The 27,417-nt window shown below is 42.1% G+C and overlaps 1 protein-coding gene and 1 long non-coding RNA gene across 9 annotated transcripts in view; one reads left to right on the forward strand and one right to left on the reverse strand.

The window, feature by feature from the left end:
• Positions 1–27,417, forward strand: part of Dab1 (DAB adaptor protein 1) — a 1,121,076-nt gene that overhangs the window by 453,954 nt on the left and 639,705 nt on the right. The window lies entirely within an intron of this gene.
• LOC120103116 (uncharacterized) overlaps positions 14,356–27,417 on the reverse strand; it is a 44,390-nt gene continuing 31,328 nt past the window's right edge. Inside the window, exons 5-6 of the long non-coding RNA XR_005505192.2 lie at positions 16,769–16,897; positions 14,356–15,339 (exon numbers count right to left, since the gene is read on the reverse strand). This is a non-coding gene — a long non-coding RNA (uncharacterized LOC120103116). The remainder of the gene's footprint in view (positions 15,340–16,768; positions 16,898–27,417) is intronic.

Below are 27,417 nucleotides of genomic sequence, written 5' to 3' on the forward strand. Positions count from 1 at the left end.
CTATGGTCCTTTTTGTTTCTACTTGGTTGATTTCAGCGCTGAGTTTGATTATTTCCTGCCTTCTACTCCTCCTGGGTGTATTTGCTTCTTTTTGTTCTAGAGCTTTTAGGTGTGCTGTCAAGCTGCTGACATATGCTCTTTCCTGTTTCTTTCTGCAGGCACTCAGCGCTATGAGTTTCCTCTTAGCCCAGCTTTCATTGTGTCCCATAAGTTTGGGTATGTTGTACCTTCATTTTCATTAAATTCTAAACAGTCTTTAATTTCTTTCTTTATTTCTTCCTTGACCTGGTTATCATTGAGTAGAGCATTGTTCAATTTCCATGTATATGTGGGCATTCTTCCCTTATTGTAATTGAAGACCAGTTTTAGTCCGTGGTGGTCCGATAGCACGCATGGGATTATTTCTATCTTTCTGTACCTGTTGAGGCCCATTTTTTGACCAATTATATGGTCAATTTTGGAGAAAGTTCCATGAGGAGCTGAGAAGAAGGTATATCCTTTGGCATTAGGATAGAATGTTCTATAAATATCCGTTAAGTCCATTTGGCTCATGACTTCTCTTAGTCTGTCTATGTCTCTGTTTAATTTCTGTTTCCATGATCTGTCCATTGATGAGAGTGGGGTGTTGAAATCTCCTACTATTATTGTGTGAGGTGCAATGTGTGTTTTGAGCTTTAGTAAGGTTTCTTTTACGTATGTAGGTGCCCTTGTATTTGGGGCATAGATATTTAGGATTGAGAGTTCATCTTGGTGGATTTTTCCTTTGATGAATATGAAGTGTCCTTCCTTATCTTTTTGATGACTTTTAGTTGAAAATTGATTTTATTTGATATTAGAATGGCTACTCCAGCTTGCTTCTTCTGACCATTTGCTTGGAAAGTTGTTTTCCAGCCTTTCACTCTGAGGTAGTGTCTGTCTTTGTCTCTGAGGTGTGTTTCCTGTAGGCAGCAGAATTCAGGGTCCTCCTTGCGTATCCAGTTTGTTAATCTATGTCTTTTTATTGGGGAGTTGAGGCCATTGATGTTGAGAGATATTAAGGAATAGTGATTATTGCTTCCTGTTATATTCATATTTGGATATGAGGTTTTGTTTGTGTGCTTTTCTTCTCTTTGTTTTGTTGCCAAGACAATTAGTTTCTTGCTTCTTCTAAGGTATAGCTTGCCTCCTTATGTTGGGCTTTACCATTTATTATCCTTTGTAGTGCTGGATTTGTAGAAAGATATTGTGTAAATTTGGTTTTGTCATGGAATATCTTGGTTTCTCCATCTATGTTAATTGAGAGTTTTGCAGGATACAGTAACCTGGGCTGGCATTTGGGTACAGAAAGATACAGGTACAGAAAGATAGAAATAATCCCATGCGTGCTATCAGACCACCATGGCCTAAAGCTGGTCTTCAATGACAATAAGGGAAGAATGCCCACATATACATGGAAATTGAACAATGCTCTACTCAATGATAACCTGGTCAAGGAAGAAATAAAGAAAGAAATTAAAGACTGTTTAGAATTTAATGAAAATGAAGGTACAACATACCCAAACTTATGGGACACAATGACTGGGTCTGTATGACATCTGTCCAGGATCTTCTGGCTTTCATAGTTTCTGGCAAAAATCTGGGGTGATTCTGATATGTCTGCCTTTATATGTTACTTGACCTTTTTCCCTTACTGCTTTTAATATTCTTTCTTTATTTTGTGCGTTTGGTGTTTTGACTATTATGTGTCAGGAGGTGTTTCTTTTCTGGTCCAATCTATTTGGAGTTCTGTAGGCTTCTTGTATGCTTATGGGTATCTCTTTCTTTAGGTTAGGGAAGTTTTCTTCTATGATTTTGTTGAAGATATTTACTGGTCCTTTGAGCTGGGAGTCTTCACTCTCTTCTCTACCTATTATCCTTAGGTTTGATCTTCTCATTGAGTCCTGGATTTCCTGTATGTTTTGGACCAGTATCTTTTTCTGCTTTACATTATCTTTGACAGTTGAGTTGATGACCTCTATGGAATTTTCTGCTCCTGAGATTCTCTCTTCCATCTCTTGTATTCTGTTGGTGAAGCTCGTATCTACAGCTTCTTGTCTCTTCTTTTGGTTTTCTATATCCAGGGTTGTTTCCATGTGTTCTTTCTTGATTGCTTCTATTTCCATTTTTATTTCCTTCAACTGTTTGATTGTGTTTTCCTGGAATTCTTTCAGGGATTTTTGTGACTCCTCTCTATGGGCTTCTATTTGTTTATTTATGTTTTCCTGGAATTCTTTTAGGGATTTTTGTGATTCCTCTCTGTAGGCTTCTACTTGTTCTCTAAGGGAGTTCTTCACGTCTTTCTTGAAGTCCTCCAGCATCATGATCAAATATGATTTTGAAACTAGATCTTGCTTTTCTGGTGTGTTTGGATATTCCATGTTTGTTTTGGTGGGAGAATTGGGCTCCGATGATGCCATGTAGTCTTGGTTTCTGTTGCTTGGGTTCCTGCGCTTGCCTCTCGCCATCAGATTATCTCTAGTGTTACTTTGTTCTGCTATTTCTGACAGTGGCTAGACTGTCCTATAAGCCTGTGTGTCAGGAGTGCTGTAGATCTGTTTTCCTGTTTTCTTTCAGCCAGTTATGGAGACAGAGTATTCTGTTTTTGGGCGTGTAGTTTTTCCTCTCTACAGGTCTTCAGCTGTTCCTGTGGGCCTGTGTCTGGAGTTCACCAGGCAGGTCACTTGCAGCAGAAAAGTTGGTCTTACCTGTGGTCCCGAGGCTCAAGTTTGCTCATGGGGTGCTGCCTACGAGCTCTCCGTGGTAGCAGCAACCAGGAAGATCTGCGCCGCCCTTTCCGGGAGCCTCCATCCACCAGGGTTCCAGACGGCGTTTGGTGTTTTCCTCTGGCGTCTGGATGTGTGCAGAGTGCAGTCTATTCTGGTTTCCCAGGCGTGTCTGCCTCTCTGTAGGTTTAGCTCTCCCTCCCACGGGATTTGGGTGCAGAGAACTGTTTTTCCGGTCTGTTTCCTTCAGGTTCCAGCGATGTCTCAGGCGCAGGGGTCCTGTCGCTCCTGGGCCCTCCCCCACGGGAACCCAGAGGCTGTATACAGTTTCCTCTTGGGCCAGGGATGTGGGCAGGGGTGGGCAGTGTTGGTGGTCTCCTCCGCTCTGCAGCCTCAGGAGTGCCCACCTGACCAGGCGGTGAGGTCTCTCTCACATGGGGTTTGGGAGCAGAGAGCTGCTGCGGGCCCTGATCCGCGTGTTTGGGACTCCCGGTAAACACGGGAAGTGCCAGGTCATAGAGGAATTTTGCCTCTGTGTGTCCTGAGTTCACCAGGCAGGTCTCTTGCAGCAGAAAAGTTGGTCTTACCTGTCGTCCCGAGGCTCAAGTTTGCTCGTGGGGTGCTGCCTACGAGCTCTCTACGGCGGCAGCAACCAGGAAGATCTGTGCCGCCCTTTCCAGGAGCTTCCGTGCACCAGGGTTCCAGATGGAGTTTGGTGCATCTATAGGTTTTAAGACACATAGTACATGTGCTGTTGTTGACTGAGCACAGGTCCCCTGGAAGAAAACAGCAAGTGCTCTTAGCCACTGACACATCTTTTTATTCCCTCATGCCTTATTATTATTTAAATCATATACAAAGATAAATCAGCAGATTTGATCATGCATAAACTGTGTTTAAAATGGTCTGTTAAATATAAAACATTATTTCATGAGAATAAAGACCACTGAAGACCACAGAAGAAAAGGAGCTGACTAAAAAGGCCACTGAGAACTTTTCCTTCTCCTGATAGGTTTGCTACAGTTTAAAACAATTTTAAAGGCAACCATGGCTAAAATAAATGTTAATAATGATCATCTATTGATGGTCAACACAGGGACACTTGTTTTATAACTTACTGTCATTTTGTTAATTTTACAAATGGGTCAAAATTTAAGTTCAGCTCCCAAAGGAATTCAGCTCATTTGAAAGCCACATCTGGCAGTGAGGGTGCAGAATAGCTCTTTTCTCACAATGGGTAATGTAAGATACTCCAACCTCCAGCTCAGGGGGAAAATGAAAGGAAACATAACAATTTAAATGATTTCTGATTACAGACCTTAAAAGGCCATTAGGAAACAGTAATTTAATTTTGGGCTAACTGCACACATAAAATATTAAGCAAAAACCCCCACCTTTGTACAATCCAAAATTATTTAATTCCAGACCCAGTCAATGCTACAGTTTAAATGGCAGGCACCTAGGTTAAGGACAGGCATGAAAAAGCAACTTCCATGGAGGCATAGCACCAACCCTCCCTTGCAGGCTGTGCTCCGTCACTTTTAAATCTGTCCTGAGCCCTGTAATCCGATACATTTCCTCCTAAACCTGAAATGTGCATTTGATTGTCTTCCATCTATAAATGTATTGAAGTATATTGAAATGAAGAATTTGCCTAAAGTCACTCTCAACTTGAAAGTGGCGAAGGTCATTCTCACACTTTGATTTCCTGGGACTAAGACATTGGGGAGCTTCAGTGACATCAGTGCCCCTTAGGAAAACACAGTATTTTGTAAAATGTGCCTTTCTCACTTCTACTTTTTGTCCTTGAAACTGAGGAAGAAAATTGTAGGTGGAACTAATAGTCTTTGAATGGCGGGCCTGCCTCCTGTTCAACTGTCCTTCCCACTGTGCAGAAACCATGACATTGGCTGTGATTTGCTCTGTGTCGAGGGTGTGCGCATTTAAGTGGAGAGTCCCTCAGAGCACGCTGTGCACCTGCCAGTGACAAATCACCATTGGAGTTGGGAGGGGGCATATGAGCTCCTAATTGTCTCTTCTCCATTCAGAGGACACCATGCCTCATGGGGAGAGTGGAGGAAGTGAGATGCTGGTGCACAAAAGGCAGTGGAATCCTTATGACCAAGGTCACAGTGTCCTTTCATCTTCTTTGTGACTTAAGCCCAAGTAACCATTACTGATTCTGAAATCATTCGTCTTCTAAGTGGTGGCAGTTAACTTAACCACGTGTCAGAACCTAAAGGAAGAGAATGTGTCCAGAGAGTCCCTTGGCAAGATCATTAAGTGTTTCCTGGTTGCTTCTCTTGGTCATCAAAGTGGCCATATGAGATGAAAACAAAATTTTCTAAAACCATCAACCTTCCCAGCAGAAAGGGTGTGCTGGACAGTACTGTGGTGTGTGGGATTTTTGAGTTAGAATCAGGGCTTAGGCTGGAAGAGTGCACCTAAATCCTGACAAGACTATCCGCCAGTTATCCTTGACTCCACGGTCTGACAGCAGCCTTCCATGGGAGCCTAGAGGTTTTACCTGTTTCTGACTCACTTGTGGATCATCAAGGACCTGCAGGTTCTAATCCAGCTCTTTTTCCATGTGTGATGCCTAGTAGTACCCAAGATGACCCCCATCAAGGTGCTCTTATTCCAAGAGAATAATAATAAAGAAGGAATGAACCTCAAATGGGGTTTCCACCTTCAGACAGCATATAAATAAATGTGTGTACAACAGGGAGTGAGTTCCATATATCGTAGGTAATTAGTGTATGCACCAAGTACACATACATCCCTATGGTACAGCAGCATATAGAATGTCTGGGTCCTATGTCACTGATAACGGATATACATAAATGCATGCATATGCTTATGGTACAGTGTCACATGGAGTGACTTGTTCATGTGTCATCTATGACATGTCTACATACCAAATGTGTCGTACTGCATGGATGCAGCGGTGCACAGGACAAAGGCACAGGGATTGTCCACTTCAGCTCTGATGCTCAGCCTGCATTAGGCCCATTTGTGAGACGCTTGTGGCCTTCTTACTTCCGTATCGTTACAGTCATGGTTCTCTGTGATTTTAGGCACCATGGCTTCACAGCACCCAGTCTTATCTCAACCCTGGCATCCTTCATGTCAGTCTTCCTCTCATTTCTCACGGAAGCCTTCTCAGTTCTCTCTTCTCTGGATTATTTGTTTCCACACACATCCCGGAGAGCCCATTGCTTTGAGTGTGTATTGGGTCACATTGGTAATCAATGCTTTTTCTATGCTACAGGTGTGATAGGTCTGGGAGATCCTAAGAAAATTTTCAAGTATCCTGGCTCCTGTCTATACTTTATCACCAATCAGGTTCCTAGCCTCAGGGCAGTTCTCTTGGTCTCACAGGCATTCCCTGGGAATACTTCCTATACCCATTACCATATCATCCTCTTGATGAGAATGGCTTGGGGTTCAATTGAAACTGACTATCTTTCCCCATATGTCCCAAGGTCAGCTGGGGTTAGGGTTACTTCCTGTTTCTTCTCTCCTTCTCTTCCCCCATTTAGAGAGAAAGTGTTTTCCCCAAGATTCATTGTTAGTCTTGTTACTTAAAATAGTTACTTGTTACTTAAAATAGTCTGGTTTCTTAAAATAAGTAACCTACCTACCTTTATAATTTTATTTCACTGAACAAAGCTCCTACTCTGCCTTCTTTCTGCTCTAACTTGCCCTGGGCGGTTGACCCTTGTTGTACTCCTATGGTGCCCACATGGATGACTTGAGGAAAACTATACCAAACATGCATTTACTGCGGTTAGAAGTTCTGCAGTCACTGTGGCTGATCACACATTGTACTTAGGTGGAACTGCAATTACCAAGGAGTTCAGTTGAGGTGCTGGGTCTCTTCAGTTTTACTGAGTCTCATCGAGCTCTGCATAAGCCAAACTGAATATTATTACCATTCCATTCTTCACTGACCTGCCCTAATAATAGTAGCTCATATACCTGTAGACCCATGGTTCTCAACCTTCCTAATGCTGAGACCCTTTAATACAGTTCCTCATGCTGTGGTGACCCCACCCCCAGCCCCAGTCATAAAATTATTTTTGTTGTTCCTTCATGACTGTAATTTTGCTACTGTTATGAATCATATTGTAAATGTCTGTGTCTTCCTTTGGTGTTAAGTGACCCCTGTGAAAAGATCATTCAACCCCCGAAGGGGTCACGACCCACAGTTTAGGAAGGGCTGTTAAAGATTATCTGTATGGTGTGTGAGCTTGCCCAAGCCTACCCTAGGAAGAATACAAGAGATGGAAACAGGGTACAGAGACCCTGTTCCTTTCATGACTAAGATAATAAATCCAGATAAAACGTAACTCGATACCTTCCACAGGCACCTATTAAGCTCTAGCACTACAATTTGGTCTGTCTGCATTCAAAAGCTGATGTCAAGGCTGGAGAGACGGTCCAGCCATTGACAGCACTTGCTGCTCTTGTAAAGGACCTACGTTTGATTCCCAGCAGGCACATGATGGCTCCCAACTGCCTATTACTCCAATTTCAGGGGATTTGACACCCTCTGTTCATCCCTCTGGCTTCTCCACTCATGGAATACACAAAGATATACTCAAGAACACATGCATGCACATAAGATCAGAAGTAAATATATAGTTTTAAAACTATAGAATTAAAAATAAAAGGTTAATGTCCAGGGCACATCTCTGGTGCTGACCAGTAAGAGCGAGGTACCAACTTGCTAGTACACGCAGTGTAATCTTTCTAAAGGGAGAGAGAGCAAATTGATCTTTGTGCGTTCCCTTCCTATTTCACTTTGATGTTTTGTTTTTAATTTAGTTTTTGGGTTTTTTTTTGTTTCATTTAGAAAGTATGCAAAATATTAGGATTCTTTTTATTGATTAAATTTGTTCTTTAGCAATGAAATACAGGTGTATGATACATTTTGTTAACTGTCATCCCCAAAAGTCTTGCATCTGCCTTCTGCCCTGTCATCTTCCCCTCCTCCCTACAAGTCTCTTTCCAACACTCTTTTCTTTTTCTGAGTTTAATCAGAAGTCTGCATGACTACTTCAGGGTTTGAAATACCTACTGGAGCCTAGTGAGCCCATTGTTAGGTATACAGCTAGGATCAATGACTGCCCCTCCCCCAGAAGCCACTACTCAATAGTCCCTCAGAGCAGAGGAGGGCTCCTTCAGCCCCTTCTACGCATGATTGGTTGTACACAGGCCCAGTCTTGTTCAGGCCCAGAACAGGCTGCTAAGGTTGTGTTTGCAACAGCTGTGTCATGCCTTGGGATAGCCTTCCCCAGCTTTCTCCTCAGCACTCAGCTCTTACATTTTTTTCCAGCCCAGTCTTCTATAGTGTTCCTTGAGGCAGGGCTGAGCACACAGCAGTCACTTATTGTCAGCACTTTGATTATCTATGAACCCATTCATTCTTAGCCGTTCACTGAGCAATTGGAGGTTTAAGGAGCAGCAGTACTATGGCAGCGTTCTTTTCTTTTTCCATCTTTATTAACTTGAGTATTTCTTTATTCCCCTTCCCAGTTTCCGGGCCAACATCCCCCTAACCCCTCCCCCTCCCCATCCTCCCGCCATTACCGCCCTCCCCCCAACAATCACGTTCACTGGGGTTTCAGTCTTAGCAGGACCAAGGGCTTCCCCTTCCACTGGTGATCTTACTAGGATATTCATTGCTACCTATGAGGTCAGAGTCCAGGGTCAGTCCATGTATAGTCTTTGGGTAGTGGCTTAGTCCCTGGAAGCTCTGGTTGCTTGGCATTGTTGTTCATAAGGGGTCTCCAGCCCCTTCAAGCTCTTCCAGTCCTTTCTCTGATTCCTTCAACGGGGGTCCTGTTCTCAGTTCAGTGGTTTGCTGCTGGCATTTGCCTCTGTATTTGCTGTATTCTGGCTGTGTCTCTCAGGAGCGATCTACATCCGGTTCCTGTCAGCCTGCCCTTCTTTGCTTCATCCATCTTGTCTAATTGGATGGCTGTATGTGTGTGGGCCACATGTGGGGCAGGCTCTGAATGGGTGTTCCTTCTGCCTCTGTTTTAAACTTTGCCTCCCTATTCCCTGCCAAGGGTATTCTTGTTCCCCTTTTAAAGAAGGAGTGAAGCATATTTTATCAATGCATGCTTCTGGTTAGCACTGTGCCCTGGACATGTTCGGAACCACTCTGCTGCCTGCCTGTATGCTCCTTCTTACACCCAGTGGCCTCCTTTTCTAGCCTCTCCTTTCTGCTTTTGTGTCATGTATATTGTGCCCACATATGAGAGAAAACATACCATATTGTCATTTATTCTGTCCTGTTTCTCCCTCTTGACCAACTCATTCCTCCATATGGTTCTTCTTCTGTCACATGATATACATATGTATATATTATAGATGTGTGTGTGTGTCTACATACATACATACATAAATATTAACCTAGATTCTGGGTATGAGAGAAAACATGTATTATTTGTCTTTCTGAGTCTGTGTTATTTTACATGATATGATTGATGAGGTCTAGCTCCATCCATTTTCCTGCAAATGACATAATTTCACTCATCTTTATGGGCGAATCAAACTCCATTACACACATATGCCACAGTTTCTTTATCCATTTGCCTTCTGATTGGCATCTAGGCTGGTTTCATTTCTTTGTTACCGTGAATAGAACAACAGTAAGCAGAGGCATACAACTATCTCTGTAGTCTGTTGACTTAGAGTCTTTGGATGTGTTCCCAGGTGAGGTATATCTGGACCCTCTGAGAGTTCTATTTTAGGTTTCTGGGAAACCTCCATGCAAATGTTCACAGTGCCTGAAGTAGTTTGCATTCTTACCAGCTAAGTATAAGGATTCCCATTTCCCCACATCCTCACCAGTGCTTGCTGTCCTTGGCTTTCTTTATGACAGACATTTTGGTTGGAGCAAAAGGGAATGTAGTTTTCATTCACATTTACCTGATGGTTAAGTTGGTGGACTTTGTATTTCTTCAGTTGAGAACTATCTGTTGAGTTGATTTACCCGTCTGTTAATAGGATGGTTTGGGCTAATTTTGGAGGCCTCCAGAGCATTTAGATATTTGGTGGCAGTCCTCTCCCACCCGGCAGCCATCACCTCTCTCTGCTCTCTGCTTTGTCATGAAGCCTTTTCATTTCCTGCAACCACGTTTGCAGTTCTTGAAGCCCTGTTCTGAGCTAGTGAAGTCCTCTTAAGAAAGTTCCATGTCTTCAAGTATTTCTCCTGTGTTTGTCTCTAATAGTTTCAGACTTTCAGGTCTTTTATCAAGGAGCTTGATACACTTCTCATGGATTTTCATACAAGGTGAGAGACGTAGGCTTGCTTTTGTTCTACTGCAGGTGGACCAGCTTTCTTAGCCACGTTTGCTAAACTGAATAGTTTCTCTAACATTTGGTTTTGATACTTTTATTGAAAACTCAGCTTGCTGAAGCTCTGTGGATTTATCCCCTGGCCATCTGTCCCATTTCATTTATCAATATGTCTTTCTACATACAGTGTCATGCCATTCTTGCCACTGTGACTCTGTAGTGTAGTTTGACATCAGGTGTTGTTATACTTCTAGCATTACTCGTTCCACTTAGTATTCCTTTGGCTGCTTAAGGCCTGTTATCCTTCCATTTGAATTTAAGGAATTTTGGAGCAATATTGATGGGGATGTCATTGCATTTGTAGATTGCCTTTACAAATTTAGGCAATTTCATAGTATCCATTTACTGATTCTTCAGCATAAGAAGTTTTTTAGTGTTCTGGCTTCTCTTCAATTCACATATTCAGTGTTTTGAAATTTTTATTATGTATCTGTTTTAATCTTTAAAACCAAAATGCTACCTCCTCCAGGAAGCCCTTTTCCAGTACTTTCCCACCTAATCTATTGTTAAACATTCACTCCTCTTTTCAGTTCCCAAAGTATATGTAGTACAATGACATATTTAAATGTAAAATGGTCTTGAAGAGGGAAAACTATTAGCTGCTCAGGAAGCTTTCTCATATACCAGTACATAACCTGGAATCTGTGACAATGTCTGTCAACCTAGTTGCCAACTCTCTGGTGTGTTTCCCATGTGTGAACAATATTCTGAGTTCTGCCTTTCCCGGGTCCATTTGACTTTCTAAGGGCTCTATGGGTACACTGGGACGACAACTGAGAGACAGTAGCTGGGATTTATAATTTCAGACAATTGGATCCTAAACTTTCTTTCCTAACCAATATTATAATTCCCCTCCAAAAATGTGTTTATAAACCCTGACACAGTTATATCACTTCCAAGTGCTGGGCACCTCATGTACAGTATTTTATTTAAATTTCCCAGCAATGCTCTCATGCATCCATTTTTCTAAGTTGGTTTTATAAATGTATAAACTCAGGCCTACAACTTTTCTTTTACCTTGAACTCAAAACACATGACTAGTAGTACATGGCCACAGTATAAATCAAGCCTGTCACCTTCCAAGCCTTAACTCATATTTATGAACTAATATGAAGAAAGAGTGATGCAGGAATTACACATGGATATAGGAACATTTTTGTGTGGCATATGAATGATCATATATTGTTTTAGCTTTATATGACTTTGGAAATTGTGCCATGGAAACATGACTAGATGCTCAGGATGGGACTGGTGTGTCTTTCAGTATTAGAGGTTGTTTTTGAAAAGCTTTTGTGTAAACGCTAGGGCTGTGGCATCATGGACATGAGATGGTAAACACTAGGAATTACACTCCCCTGTCTCTCCACCATATGAAATGGCAGTGGCAGAGAGAATCATGCGCACAGCTGTAGCCACATGACTGAAGTCAGGCTCACACAGGTGTGATTTGACACATCTGCCTGAATCTTTGAACTTGATACTGTAGGCAATGAGGAGGTCTCAGAAACATCATGACATCATTTAATAATATCTGTCCTAAGAAGTCAGTGTGTGATTACTTTCCACTTGGATATATAATGGCTTGACAGTGTCAGTGAGTAAGCAGTGTTACTCACAGTCATTACAAACAGTTCCTGAATTATAATTCTTAGAAGACTATGTGGTGAAACTTGCTGAATAGTAGCCTGTAACACTCACCTGGGCATCTTATAAATTAGGCCATTATCTTCCTTCTGGAAAGTTGTTTCTAACTGACAAGCATGGTAATCTCGCATCTTTCTCTATTTGAAATCATAAAACTAATTGAACAATTCATTGAACCTAATGACTTCAGAAAAATCAATAATTGCCTCCCTCCACTATTGATAGAGTTTGGGTGCATGGAAGAAATTACCCAATACAAAATTAAGCCCATTAAAATAAATAATTCAACAAGCTGTTTGACAGTCTATTCAATTTTTGAACTTGAACAATTGTGAAGAGTTTCTTAAGTATAAATAATGAGAGAAATGTGCTTAATACTGTTGGGTGGTAAACAAAAGGGGCAAAGAGACTGGGTCCTGACACTTACCTTTGAATGATGGGACATGGTCAGTTGAGTGCGTGTGCATGTGTGCATGTGTGTGCATGTGTTGTGTGTGTGTGTGTGTGTGTGTGTGTGTGTGTGTATACATGTGTGGAAACACTAGCTCTCAATGTGTTCCATTAGCTTTAAGGTCAGATTACCATAAGGCTTCATTGCCCAAATGTATCTCACAACATACGAGCAACTTTCACATCTACCTGTATCTACCTCTAAGCCAACTAGAAAAACTGAAGATGAGAAACTGGGAGCCAGCAGTGTAAATTAGCCTGTCCATGTCATGTCAGTAGTAAATACAGGGACTGTAATCTTGGTTTTAAAACTCCTTGTGCTCTGCTCAGTTCATGATTCTCACTGGTTTTGAGGGTTTTTATTTCCTCCTGCATGCAAAGGAAGCTACAGCACAAGACATTAGGACTAGAGGGTTCTGAAGAATAAATCACAAAGAAGTACGCTCAGAACAAGGCCTCTGTTCTCTCTGTGTTCTATATGTCCAAGAGGCCTGCAGTTAAAGGGACTGCTGCATAGATCAAACAGAATAAGCTGAGATTTGAAGACTGCTCTTCTAACCCTTATCACAGGATCCCATTCTTAGTCTCTTCAGGTAGTCATTAGCATGTCTGTCCCCAAGGCTAGGAAGTAGTGTGATTAGGGAAAACACAATCCATCTATCACCAACAACATACAGCATACCAAAGCCAGTTCCTCAGAGCAACCGTTCATGTACTCCTAAGTCATCAGGAGTCAAGGTAGACAGGGAGGCAGGGGTGCTCAAAATTGGCAGAAACTTAGGACATCGGTTCTAATATCGTGGAAACAGGAATGATAATAAGAATGTTGGCAGGGATGAAAAAATACAACCACATTTCTGTAACGTCTACTTTCCCCATCACCTATCCCTCTCCCATGTCATAGTAAAGTCAGAGAGGCATCAGAGAGAGGAGTCAGCAGAAACTGGGATTAAAGATGTTCCAGAAAGCTTTTTCCTCACTCATCTTCATAGCTAATCCTTGTATCTCAAGTAGAAGATTATGGGTTCATTCTTTTTTTTTTTTTTTTTTGAGCTGGGGATCGAACTCAGGGCCTTGCGCTTGCTAGGCAAATGCTCTGCCACTGAACTAAATCCCCAACTCCTATGGGTTCATTCTTAAACCAGCCCTTGGTGTGCGACAAACACTGTTCTAAGTGCCTTGTGCACAGTTATGTCAATCCTCACCATGGTCCTTGGATAGATGCTTGTACTATGACTGTTCAGTGGATGAGGAAACTATGGCATAGGTAAGTTAAGCCTCCCAAAGTACCACAGTAGTAGAACAAGGATTCCAACTCAGCCAGCTGGCTCTACACCCGTCATTGTAAACAGCAAGAATGTATTCTGGTGGGGAACTGTCTATTCTTGCCTCTATAGCCCTGTACCCAAACATCTAGGCCAATGGGCTTGTAGCCTCCCTCAAGAGCCATAGATTGTTAATTGGCTTCTTGACAGTATTTGGCCAGTAGGAGACACCAGTAAGACACCAGATGGAGCTAGTATAGGGGAGGGGAGGTTCTCTTGGCTCCCTTCTTGCCAGAGCCTTTTGCTTCCCATGGGAAACCACAGTTCTTGAGGAGAAACCTTGTTTTGCGACTACAGACACAGAGTCTCCTGGTCTAGCTGCTCCCTCCCTTTGCCTACCCTTCAAGGATTAATGTGAGCAAAGACTGTCCCGAGAGCTGTTCCTGGAGTGCTTCACATACCTTCTCCATTATCCTTAACCCTGGCTATCCCTACATGATCTGCAGCTACCTTAAATTACCTCCAGCTTAAATTACCTTTCTGTTTCACACTTCTATCTAGATTGGTACACATGCATATAGGAGAGTGATTTATACAAGCCATACATTTAATACAAATATTTTTGGAGAGAGAAAGGAGATGGAGGGAAGGAAATGGAAGGATAATGAGGAGAGACAAGTGTGTCTACTAACTGCTTAAAACATAAGTTTCGGGGCTAGGGAATTAGCTCAGTGGTAGAGCGCTTGCCTAGAAAGCACAAGGCCCTGGGTTTGGTCCCCAGCTCTGAAAAAAAGAAAAAGTAAAAAAAAAAAAACATAAGTTTCCTCACCTCTCCTGAGTCAGGCACCATCCTACAAATAACAATAAGATAAAATACAGAGCTCTACCAAGTTCTTTCTTTTATTTATTTTCCTTTTTTCTGTTGTGAGTAGAGAGGTAGGGATCAAACCTAGGGCTTTTCACTTACTAAGCATGTTCCTTATGACTGCCTGACAGTTGCTTTCCTAACTCTTAATCACAACAAGACTATTACTATGTAGCCTAGGCTAGCTCAAACTCACAATCCACCTTCCTCAGCTTCCGAAATGTTGGAATTTATAGGCATATGCCATGTGCCTAGCCTCTCATTTCATCTTAATGTGCATGGTATTACTCCCACTTTACAGTGCACAAAACAAATCATGGAGGACAGAAAATAATTTGCCTATGTTGATGAAGCACCTGAACCTAGACTGTGTAGAGAATTCCTCTTTTCTCATCCTGTCCATTTTCCTCTCAGGGGTTGAAGTCTCTGACTGTCAGATGCCCCCTGTCTGACCTTATAATCCAGACACTGAGGAAGTGCAAACAACCTTGGAGGGACATCATTCTTTTGTCTGTGGCTTCAGTCCCAGTGGGAGTTTAATTTCCTGAGCATCACCACTGAGCTCAGCCTCTCCATATGTCCCCACTTGTTCTCTGGCGCCCCTAAACCAATCTTCACTTTACCCGTGGAGTAGCAAAGGAAAATGACTCCAGACTTGAGAAATGTCTTGGGTTATGTGGCTTCTTTCCCCTCCATCCTCCAAGGTAGTCCAGGAGCCATTTTTATGAGGCAGCATAAAGCAATCGATGCGCGGGAGTCTAATGTACTTTTCTGATGGCCTCCTTTGAAAAATGTAGGTCTTTTTTACAAACTTAGATATTGATATTTGTACAGATGGGTGGCATTTGAATGTATCACTGTGAGACTCCCTGGAGGACTTACAAGGTCCCTCTGAGAAATGTTTATTTGAGAATCAAAAAGGCCATCACTTCTCTCCATGCTGCTGATTTCATTCCCCTAGAAGTGCATTAATTCTGAGCAGAGACAGTGCCTTTAAGGTAGACTGGAAATACCAGTTAAGAAGTCACATTTTTTTTTCTGACAGGAGGAAAAATTATGATTGTGTCTCTGAATATTTAAGTTAAACAACTGACCAGAAAATGAACTTTAACTGCAAGCGTGGATGTGATTCTAGGTCCCAGAGACAAGGCTGGATGGATTTTGGGGGATTGAACAATACATGAGTTTTCAGGCTGAAAATGAGGCAGGTGGACAAGAAAATAAATGAGAGAGCACATGGACTCCAAAGGCCTACGCTTGCTTCTTTATCTTATCCCTTCCCTAAACAATGAGCTTCTTACCCAGGGGCATTTTATCTTATTTGGTTTCCCATCCTTGCTGCTAGAATATTAATTAGCATATAGTCATAACATTCTGGATAATTACCAACTGGCTCACTGTCTGAAAGAATGATTTATAAAATCATTTTTCACTTTCGGTTTGACCTTCCAAAATAGACAAAATCGGAGCTTCGTCTCCATCCCACCTTATAGAAGAATAAATCGAGGCCAGCGAAGGTGCTGTGTCTTGTCCAAAGTCGGACAGTAAATAGCTGACTGAACCAGGAATAAAACCTTGACTTCTTGTAATTATTGGGGCAGTGGCTTTGCTTTCTCTTAGTCTCATATTTTATCCTTCAGTTTAGTCTCCACGCGCTCCCCTAAAATATACCTCAGAATAAAAATGGCATTTGGGAGCAAAAGACAGAAAACAAAAGTCTTTGTAAGTCAAAAACCATGAAATCCCCAAGTGAAATGGGAGCCAGTGAGTTCCCGGATACAGAGATCAATGTAGTAGAAGAAAAGTGAATGACAGATATGAAATTAATGACATTTAAATTTATGCAGTTACAATAGGAAACACTTCTTCTGGAATGCCTTCCTGAGGCTTTGATATGTAGCAGTAATTAAAAGGACTGCTTTAAATCATTTATTATAATTATGTTTTAAATGATCCAGTCTGGAACGTAGCTGGCTTTGTGTTTACTGGTATCTGGTGACATTTGGAATTGACTAGGCATTTGCAATAATTTGACTACTTTTAATACACAGAGAACAGCCTGCCTCCTGCAATGAGCTAGGAAAGGGTACCACAATGTTTAGATAACCCTATACTTTTCTCTTGTCTTAGGCTCTGATCACATTCCGAGGGCAAAATAGTCATGAGAGACTGGAACTTAGGCTCAGGCACATTCTGAAACGTCCAAGATAGAAACATTAGCGAGAAAGTGGAACATGGCCTACGTTGGTTGTAAGATCTCACTGTCTGCGGGTCCAGACTGACCGTGTGTGATATTTGCAGAGTTGCTTCAAGCCTGATGCTCAAATGTCCTGCAGGGTTTACCATTCCAGCAGCAACCTAGCCCTTCCCCCTTATGGTATCTTTTATCTTCTATTTTCCTTTAAGTGTAATTAGGAATACAGGAAGGATACATGGCTCATGGTAAGTCCGGAGAAGGTGTGCTGGCTTTGGGTTCTGGGTTGATGCTTTCTCCAGTACTCCAGAGCTGTGTGTTGCACAGTGCTTGACAGGCTTCATAGCAGTGTGGTACTTGTTGAAGTCTGTAAGTTAATGAAAAATAGATTTTTTTGAAGGATTTTTAAGAAGTCGAAGTACTCCACACTAGTGAACAATGCGACTCCCAGAGGACACGGATTAGTAAATGAAAATCTCAGTGCCAAGCAAGAGTTACCTCCATTCAGTTATGGGTCAGTAGGTCAAAGGTATCTAAAACAACACAAGCTATTGCAATTGCTATTGCTTGACCGTTATAACTAGATTGTAAGCCCCTAATCATGGTAATACACGTTATTTGACTGTAGGTCCCAGAGAAATAAATATGACCAGAAAGCACTCTCCCTGACAGAGTACGTGGAGGTTCCATGCAGGCTGCTGGGGAGAAGAGACTTCAGGGGTCTTACCCAATGCTGGACCCTGCATGCTGTTATACCAGCCTGTGAGGCAATGGTGTTCCTTGAGCAGTAATGGTAAGACTGTTTATGTGAGGACCAAACTGCTCTCAGGACAAGATTGGAGATCTGTTCTGCAGGAGGGGATTCAATGCTTCATACCATAAACTTGATCAAGATCTGTAGATAGTAAAGTCATGGGACCTACAGGCTAGCCTGGTGATGTTTTTCTAAATAGTCATATTGTCAAAGTGCCTTACAAATATGTATGTATATATTCATATACATAAACTTACACATCTAAACTTTGCCATTGAAACTTTCTATCACAGTACATAGCGATCAATACAAAAAGGCTCATTAGTATTCAAAGTGATGAGACTCTTAAAAGCTCAGCTGTAGATGAGATATCTATTATCAACTCCCTCCCTAAGGCTCAGGGAACATCACAGAAGAAGTAGAATGAATGCAAGAGCCAGCCTGTGAACTGCTGCCTTCTGGATGTGACTTGTCTGATACACATGTGAACCTTTAGCAACTATGGTTACCTTCACAAGATCAAGTCAAGTACAAATTCCAGCCTGGAGGACAGAGGGATTCCCAAGGCCCTAGTCTGACTGGGGCACTGTTGCTGGGTGTTAGGTCCCCATGCCCCAGTGAATCAGCCTATAGCTATATGCATATGGGATACACTAACTTGATTTAATAAGTAATAATAAATAAGTAAATGAGTGGAAAATAAGAAATTTGGAGAGAGATGGGCTAAGAGAATCTTGGGAGGGAGGATGTTTAAAGTGGAAAGTGAGGGTTTGATATGATCAAGATACACTCTATACTTGTATAAAACATTCAAAGCACTAAAATGAATATAGAATTAAAATGTGTCCTTTTGTACATCTAGGTTTGGAGTATCAAGGTCTCTGACTCAGCCGAAGTCCCACTCTGAGCATCAAGTACATGGCTTTAAGAGGTGGCAAATAGCAGTGAAGGATACTTTTGAAATAGATTGAAGCATGGGGATGAGGAGAGAGATGACGGCTGTTACTCAAGAAGGACTGATGGAAGGACAAGCTATAATTTTACAAATAGTATGGTTTTTAGAAGCCCTGTGGATGAAGCATAGTTTGCTTGAGTCTGTTTCCTCGGATTCATTCTTTTTACTCCTTACAACCTTTTCCACCCTCAACTGTGTTATTTTTCCATATCTCCTTCCTAGCTAGATTAGAATACGCTGGCAGACATGCTCGCTTGCCTGTATTCTCCTGTCTATAGATTGGATGCTGTACTTTGAAGAACTGAAAGCAAAGGGGAAACCAGGGCTCTGTGTTCAAAACTCAATACAGAACTCAAGACAGCAGCATCAGAGTTTAAAACTAAACTGCCAGCATTCACAAAAGAGGACATGCCTGAAATAGCTGACTGTAACCTAGAGACAGTAGGCAGAATGGAGTCAAAGTGACTCAGGCTCTCTCAGGGTCCACAAACCCACACTGTGACAGAGCCTTGCTCTCTGCTTTCTACAGTTTATCCTTTTCTGGGCCTAGATCCAACTATTTCTCAACAGCCTTCCAAAAACCATCCTAACCTCTTCCCCTGCCCTGTAGGCTAACTCACCATGGTTTTTTTTAAGGCAGTGTCTGCTCTTGAGAATCAACATCTCTTCCTGTATATTAAGTTTCTCTCCTCCAAATTTAGTAGTAAAGGGCCAGGAAAGGGGAAAGCCTGAATGGTTTGTTCTCCCCTAACCATGAAGAATTCCATCTCCACTGGCCTGAAGCGCAGTGAGAGGACTGAAGGAGAATCTTGAGGCTTTAGCATTGGGCTTGATGCTTCTGATTATTGCCTACTCAGGGTGCAGCCCTGTCCTGAACTGAGCTGCATCTTCTTGTTGTGTCTACTCCAGCACTAGACTACACTGGGTGCATCATGGGGCTGCCTCACAGTAGTGTGTTATGTCTATATTCTCATTTTCCATTACGCTTGCACAAACCACAAGGGTGACCAGGGTAAAGCTATTCATCTGCATCTCACACACGGGGACACTGAAGGCTGGGAACTGACAAGACTGCCAGTAACTGCCCTGGATTTGTCAGACCACAGACTCCAGTCAGCTCATCTAGCTGCCCACTGCTGGTTTGGGGTGTGTGTACTCATTCTACCTTCTTCTGAAAGGAGTTGACTAGTACAGTGGTTTTCAACCTTCCTAATGCTGCAGCTCTTCAGTACTCTTCCTCATGATGTGGTGACCCCCAACCATAAATTTTGTTGCTGCTTCATAACTGTAATTTTGCTGTAATGTAAATATCTGGTCTGCAGGATATCTGATAGGTGACCCCTTGTGGAAGTTGCAACCCGAAAGTTGAGAAGCTCTGGACTACAGGGTGCCTACTTATTCCTGCATATGCTTCTTCACTAGACCTTAAATATCGAGAGATATTGCAGTCAGTTAATTTCTTACCGAGATAGTATTACTACACAGATGCAAAGGTAATTCTTCTACATGTCCCAACATGAGTAAACTGGAGAGATAGAACACGAAAGAAACTATAAGGAATGCACCTATAATGCTTTTTCATTAAATATTAACTCTATTTCTTTCATCTTTATTTTGGTCAGAGCACCATTTTGAGGTTTTATAAGTACAATTCAGTGGACACAGAGCCTGTTAAGGTAGCTCTCCATCCTTCTTTCCAAGACCTACCAACTAGCACCTTCTTTTCCTACATAGTTTTCCTCTAATAATGAAACCGTACAGTATTTGCTGTTTTATGACTATTCCAAGTATTATCATGCCTCAAATTTCATCCTCATTGTACTTTATCTAAGAGTTTCATTTAAGGCTGGATGAAATTCTGCACGTGTATAGTCCTTCACCTTGTACCTACTGTGAGTGATGCTGCTATTACTGTGAGTGTGCAAACACTGACTCTGGACCCTCATTTTCATTTTTTGTATGTATTTGAACTGCTAGTTTGTATGTTTAGTTTAGATTTTGCTTTTTTTGAAGAGTGCCCATACTGTTTCCTGTAGTGTCATTTTCCATTCCTACCAACAATGTACAAAGATTCCAATTTCTCCATATTTGTGCCAACACTTGATCATTTCTACTTTTTAATAGTAGTCATCACAACAAGCGTAAATGCTCACTCATTGATTCTTTTATTCATCTATCCATCCATTCATCATATACAATATTATATTGAATATACAATATTAGATATACAATATTATATTGAAGCATTGCTTTGTGAAGAATCAGAGTAAAGAAAGTCAACTCTCATCTTCTAGAAGTTCAGCGCTTTACCTGTTAGACAAAAACATTAATACTTAAAACCCTTTGTACCTACTGCCACTTTACCCAAACCTCCAAGCTAATCCCCTGACCTTGTCTTACCATGATTTCACATCTCTCCCCATAACTCCTCCTCCTTACCCCTTTCCACTAAAGGCATCTGAGCTGAATTTGACTTAGAGAGAAGGGAAAAGCTCTATTGGAACCATATCCCTAAAGGTCTTCTACACTAGTCCTCCTTGAAGGAAGACTTAAAATCAGGCACTGAAGAACTCAGAACTTTGAAGCCAGCAGCCAGTGTCCCATGTTTTTGTTCTGCTGTTTCATGGACATATAACAGACTTTAGAGAACAAATCATCTAACCCCTCTTCAGCTCTTGTTCTCTCTCTGAGTTCCATGAAAGATTAAGCAAATTAATTTAGGCCTTCCCTATTTGACATCTACCCCAACAACTTCATCTCAGTGACAAGTGCTCTCTGAACCCCAGAGTACCAGATGGCCTCAACAAGTGCTTGAGTTGAGATGGAACCGAATAGGATGACTAGTGCCAATTCCCCATTAGCACAATCGAGTAGATAACACTAGGGCCATGCCGTCCTCAAACCCCAGCCTGCACTTCTCTCTCTGCTGTCAGCTGGGGTCGCTTTCCCTTGCTTCACTTCTGCTTTAAAAAGCAAGAGCAGAGGGTATTTCCCTAGGATTCATGTGTAAAGTTCTTACAAAACAAAAGAGGTGGTTGTTTTCATTGTATTATTTTCAGAGAGCAGAAACAATGCAGACAGTATATCAGTTACTGTTCCCTTCCTGACCAAATGTCATTCTCTGTTTTCCTGGGGATTACCAAAAGGAGGATTCTTGGAGACAAGTCATTTCCATGACAGAGATGTGTGGGCAAAGCTCCTGTCTATTCATCCCCTCAGTCATAGCTTTCTGATTTGTTCTTTTTAAACAACCCCTAACTTCTCACACTTCCCTGGACAGCTATGGACAGCTTCTGCTGTCTTCTCTCCCACGCAATGCAGAAAGAATGATGTGTGTAGTAGAGCCCAGGGATGACACCCCATGAGTCCTGGAATCTAAGGGACTGGCTGCCCTTCAAAACAATAGATTCTGCTCATGGATGGGAAAGGAGAAATAGCCATCGCCGCTGGATCTTGGGTCTGGATAGTCATGCTTCATCCAAATAGCATTTGCTTTCCAGAGCCAATGTCACACACCAGGGCAGAGCTAGGCTTCTGAATGGCTGGTCACTGGCAACCTTGGTTTTTCCAGTTAGATTTGTTGAAACACAAAAGCCTGGATTTCCATCTCTAAGAATAAAAAAAGAAGAAAAGTAAAATCTTACATTGGCTACTTCAATGTTTCTTTTTTTAAAAAATAATGAAAACAATTCTGAAATGAGTAGTTGATCCGACCAAAACGTCTGAATAAATAGAGTTCTATCAAAAGATGTTACGTTTTAATTGCACTGGCTCATCTAACTCTCCCTCTATAGGAAGGAAATGCTAATGAAGATTTAATTTTGTACATAGAGGAGAGGAGGCTTGAGAATGAAAAGTTGTGTCAATTTTTCTTTCAGGTTAGAAATACAGCCACTGGACTCCATTACAGCATCAAAGCAGATCTCCCCATTAGGAAGATACCTAGATTTGAGATTTGCATAGCAAGAACAAAGCCCCAACAGCCTCCTTACCTACTGAACACACATCTCCAGGACTGTGCTTTTGAAAATCCTCTATGTCCAATATTGCATTTGCTAAGCTAGGTTGGGCAGCAAGCCAGATTAAGGTGTGAGACTTTAGTATGGATTCCTGTATGCCACCCACATACATGCATTTCTAATACATTCTCGTCAAACTGACTTCAAGGCTAGATCTCATCTTGCAGGCTAGGGTTCTTCAGCATCCATCCCACCATTGATATCATCATTTGTTTTGCAAGAGAGATAGCGCTTGCTGAGTCGTTTCTAGAAGTACCTAGTCAAATGCCGGAGAGATAGCTCAGTTTAAGAGCCCCTGCTGCACACTTTTAAGGAAAAGAATTCAAATCCCAGCACCTGCACGTGTGTACACAACCACACACATATACCTATTCATACACACTCACACACAAACTCACATGTATCTACACAACCACACACACTTAACACTCACATACATAATACATACATGTACACACTCAAACTCCCGCCCCCAACACATGTTTCTGCCGAAGACTGAGCAGGAGATCTCAAAGACCAGAGTACATGAATCCCACCCTCTTTCTACTACATCTGCCTCTCAGCCTCACCCACAGCAACCCATGACCCTCAACCCACAATCACCACTCTCAAGTTAAGAACAAGACCAAGTGGTCCTTAATAACCTGTATCCTGGACTCAGTTGAGTTTAGAAACTATGTAGGGGTAACATCTAAGAGGTAAATATAAAAAGCAAGCAGAATTTTCCTAGCCACACTCCATTAGAGAGAAAGACAGAGACAGAGAAATGGAATAGGGAGAAGGAGGAGGATAAAAAGAAGGGGAAAGGAGAAGAGGAAAAGGAGGTGGAAGGCGAAAAGAGAGGATCTCTGGAGATGCAGAAGATTTATCTCTCTATAAATTATGAAAGTGGCCCGATCCAGCAGCCATTGATAGAGCATGCAATGGTGCAGACAGAGTTCATTCATCACCATCCGCAAGCCGTCCCCACCTGGCCTACCTGTAATGTCAGGGATACAGATGTGTTATCTAATAGCCAGGCAATACGATGTGTAGGAACAGGTGACACACAGGCTGGCTTAGCCTAATGCTAGCCATCACTTAGCAACTCATGCCTCCACTGCTATTCCTGTGGGTGTCCGCCAACTTGTGTAAACAGCTGCTGAGGTTTAAGGCATCAATTATGGTTAGGAATTTTGTCTGTGGAGCAGTTAGACCTGGTGTTTCTTGAAAATAGCAGTGTCCATGTGCTGGCTTGAATTTTTGCAGGTACTTAATTGGGGACCCAAGTATAAACATTTAGGGATAATGAGTGCCTGGGGACCTCCTCTGCAGGTTCTGAAGTTGAACTTTGAGTTATCTTCTCTAGCTGGAGCTATTTCCATGATCCCTAATTTGCTGTTCTTCCTGTCCCCATATTGTTGCTTGTCATCATTCAAGCTTGCAACCGCCATAACAATGTTCTCAAAATTTCACACCCACTTGATCCTGTCATTCTTAGAGCCTGTTAGGGAGCCCTTCAAACATGAGACTCAATGCCCATTCTTTCATTGTACAAGTAGCTCAACAGCCCCAACTAGTTCCAGTTCCTTGGCTATCAGAGTTATGATTCGTAAACAGAAATCAAGTGCCATCAGAGGAGATTTTAAGTAGGGACAAAGAAGCTGGACTGGACACAGTGAGAAGCTGGATTCAAATCCTACCTTTGTCACTTCTGAGTTGCTTGCAGACTTTAGCAACTCTGTGTCTCAAGTTTTCACACTGATCCAGAAGAAAGTTAATGCTCTCAGTCTCAGCGTGTTAGAGATTTAGAACCATGCATGGCTTATGGTGAATCCCCAAAGATCCTTAGCCGCAGTGATGATGACTGTCTGAGGGATCAAGGCTATCCTGTTTGTTCAGAACTTTCCTGGTGTACAGAGACATCCAGTCACACAGGATGAAGTTAAGGGCCTGCATCCCACCTCCCATGGATCCCACTCAGAGGACTTCCTCTATCTTTCCTTTTCCCCCCTCTTTGTCTCCCTCTGTCCCTCTCTTCCTTGCTACCCATGAGCCCTGCCATGTTGCTTTGAAGGGCCCATTACTCAGAATGTGTGGAAATAGAAGGAAAAACAGGAAAGGTATCAGAGTGGTTCTTCATTTTAAACCTAGAATGAAACCTAGCAATATTCCTGTCCCGCTCCCAGCTTGTCTACCTCTCAAAAGCAAACTCTTCCACCCCTAGTCTGATGTACAGTTACACATGCTTTCTGGGAGATTCCTTGCCCTGGCTGATCTTCAGCTTTCATTTCAACATGGCAGAGGGGAGACAAAGTGAAAATCAGACTTGAAAAGTCATTTTTCTTCCTGACTATGGAATGTGATTGGCTGAACAAGATTGAAGCCCATGATGATGCCTACTTTGGTCACCTGCCATTTTAATGAACTCTTACAGTCTGGCAATCAGAGAAGCCAATCAGCAGTCTTCCCAGATGAACTCTGGGGCAGCAGAGGCAGAAGGGGCAATGGGTCTGCCCCCTGCACACTGTAGCCACAGCCAGCTAATTGGGGGCACCACAAATCTGCAAGCAGGAACAGGGCTGAAGATGAGGAAGCCAGGGACAAGGGCTCAGGGGAAATCAACGTTTTTGTGAGAAGAGCCTCTCCTTCCTGTCCTTCTGCCTGTCCAAGTGTGTTTGAAAGGCTTTGTACTGACTGAGCTAGGAGAAAAGGCCTCTGCAGGCAGCCCAACCCAAGGCATCCTTCTTGACTGGGAAAGTTCTTTCTCTGGATTTGAAGCAGTCACAGAGGCTGCTAAGCATAGATAGATGCCACACTGTGGAGAAGCAACCGTGCAGTTATCAACATGCTCTTACATGTCAGGAAATGGCAGATGACCACTCACTACCAAAACAAACAAACAAACAAACAAAAACAAAAGCAAAGCAAAACAAAAGAAAAACCATATAGCTTGTACTTACTCTTGCTAAAGGACAGAAAATGTTTTAGGAGAGTAGTTCTCAACCTTTGGGTCAGAACCCCTTTGGTGTCAAATGACCCTTTCACAGGAGTCATCTAAGGCTATCATAAAACATATGATTCATTACATTACAATTCACAACAGTAGTAACATTAACATTACAAAGACGCAACAAAAATAATTTTTATGGCTGGGTGTGCTGGGACTTGTCTTTAATCCCACCACTTTGGAGGCAGAGACAGTCAGATCTCTTTTGAGTTTGAGGCCAACCTGTTCTACAAATGCCAGTCTAGGATACGCAGAGAAAGCCTGTCTTGAAAAAAAATAATTATCATTATATTATTGATACATTATATCAATTATAAATATTATTAATAATTATTATCATTATTATTTTATTATTGGGGCACCACAACACGAGGACCTGTATTAAATGGTCACAGCATTAGGTAGGTTGAGAACCACTGTTCTAAGCCAATGAAATGGAGTTTAGGGTAGTTGGCTATGGTTATTTGTCACAGTGTTAAGACAGGAGTGCCCTAGTTAACCAATAATAGTGAATGTTCTGAACTACATTTATAGAGCACAGAGGCTTGGCTAAGACTGTGATGTGATGTCTGAGATCAGTGTTGAAATCTCATCTAGAACGCCATGGAGAACCATTGAAGGCTTCTGTAGATGGTATATAGTTGAGCACACGTGTATTCAAAATCCTTTGGACATAGTTGTCTTTGATCCTTTGGCATAGGAAGTTGTTAGTGTTCCTCTCAGACAAGGAGGAAGGAGGATGAAGTTAGTCAATGGTGGAGATGGGCTGAGTACCTTAGATGGAGTCTGCTAGCTGCCTGCTGTTGTGTTTCATCAATTTATAGATGCCCAGTAGTCGCGCATGAGTGCTCAAGCTTTTACTAGAATTGGGGATATCAAAGATGATACACATTATATTCCAGTGAACAGTGGTATTTTCACTGAGACCCTTCTTACCTCTCAGGCCAGGATGAACAATTCGGTCTTTGTTCTCATTCCTTCCTAACTGACAAATGCTTTGTGGTGAAAATGCCACTTGGAGAAGTTTGAAAATCCAAGCTCTGTTATGAGATGTTTGCTGAGTCCTGAAGCTTTTGAGAACATGGAGAGGGTGCTAGACACGTGTATGATACAAATTTGCTAGTCTTGAGTGACTGGAATAAGCTTGGAAGCCCCCTGTCTCTTTGGAATTATTTTTCATTCATAAAAGATGCTGGAGTCTTTAACTTTTAGCGTGTTTAGCCTAAGTACCTTTCTGTACATGATAGTGTGGTTATGCCTTGCTTTGACATTGTGCTGGCTTTTTAACTTTCATTAACTTTCTTGTGTGCCCAGATTCTGCCTCTGGCTCTATCAGCTGGGTTAGTGCAGAACAGACTGCACAAACACTTTGCTGTTGCCTCATCTGCTAGAAGTAGAAATTAACCCTAACCCTCTCATAGGGCTCCTGTGAGATGTCAATGAATTAGTGTTGCTGAAACTCTAGGAAGCTACTTGGTGTATGCCAAGTGATAATTATACTACAATGTTTGGTTCTTTTTATCTGATCCTCACTTTCTTCGGAAACCCTGTTCAGGGTCGAATGCAGTTTGCTTCTCTGTCCATTAGAAGGCGTTATATTCAAAGATATTGCCTTGCTTGCTAGCTCCAGACAGTGGCATCTGTGGTGGGTGTGGTAAGACTCTGGCCAATTATGGAACTATTTTCTTGCCTTCCTGAAAATTCCTTCTGTTTTACCTTTATGGCACAGCTGACCACCTGTGACTAAGTGGAAGGAAGCTGAGTGGAAAGAGAGGGTAGCTTCAGGTCAGAAGTACAGAGCTGTGGGGGTTTTGAGCAGGTGAAAAGTTGACTGGAAAATTGTGCCATCAATATGAGCAGACAGGCTAATGAAGGCCTGCAATCTGAAGGTGCCTATCTGTCTTACTCCTCTGCCTTCACAGGAGACAGCATATGCTAATCAGGATGCCCCCAGCCTAGACTGGGGCAAGCTGTGGAGGAGGCTATATTTAAATTTGGAGGAGATTTTCCCAACTTTGATCAAATGATGTCCCTTTCAGCCTTTGAACTTTCTATGGACAAAGCATGATGGCTAGGTACAAAGGCAACTTAAATGGAATTGGTCAGATGATTAAAGAAAAGAAAGAACAAGAGCTTGAATAGATACAGTTAAAGTATCTTATAAGCATAC

Source organism: Rattus norvegicus, chromosome 5 (assembly GCF_036323735.1).
Source record: "Rattus norvegicus strain BN/NHsdMcwi chromosome 5, GRCr8, whole genome shotgun sequence".
In the NCBI taxonomy this organism is placed as follows: Eukaryota; Metazoa; Chordata; class Mammalia; order Rodentia; family Muridae; genus Rattus; species Rattus norvegicus.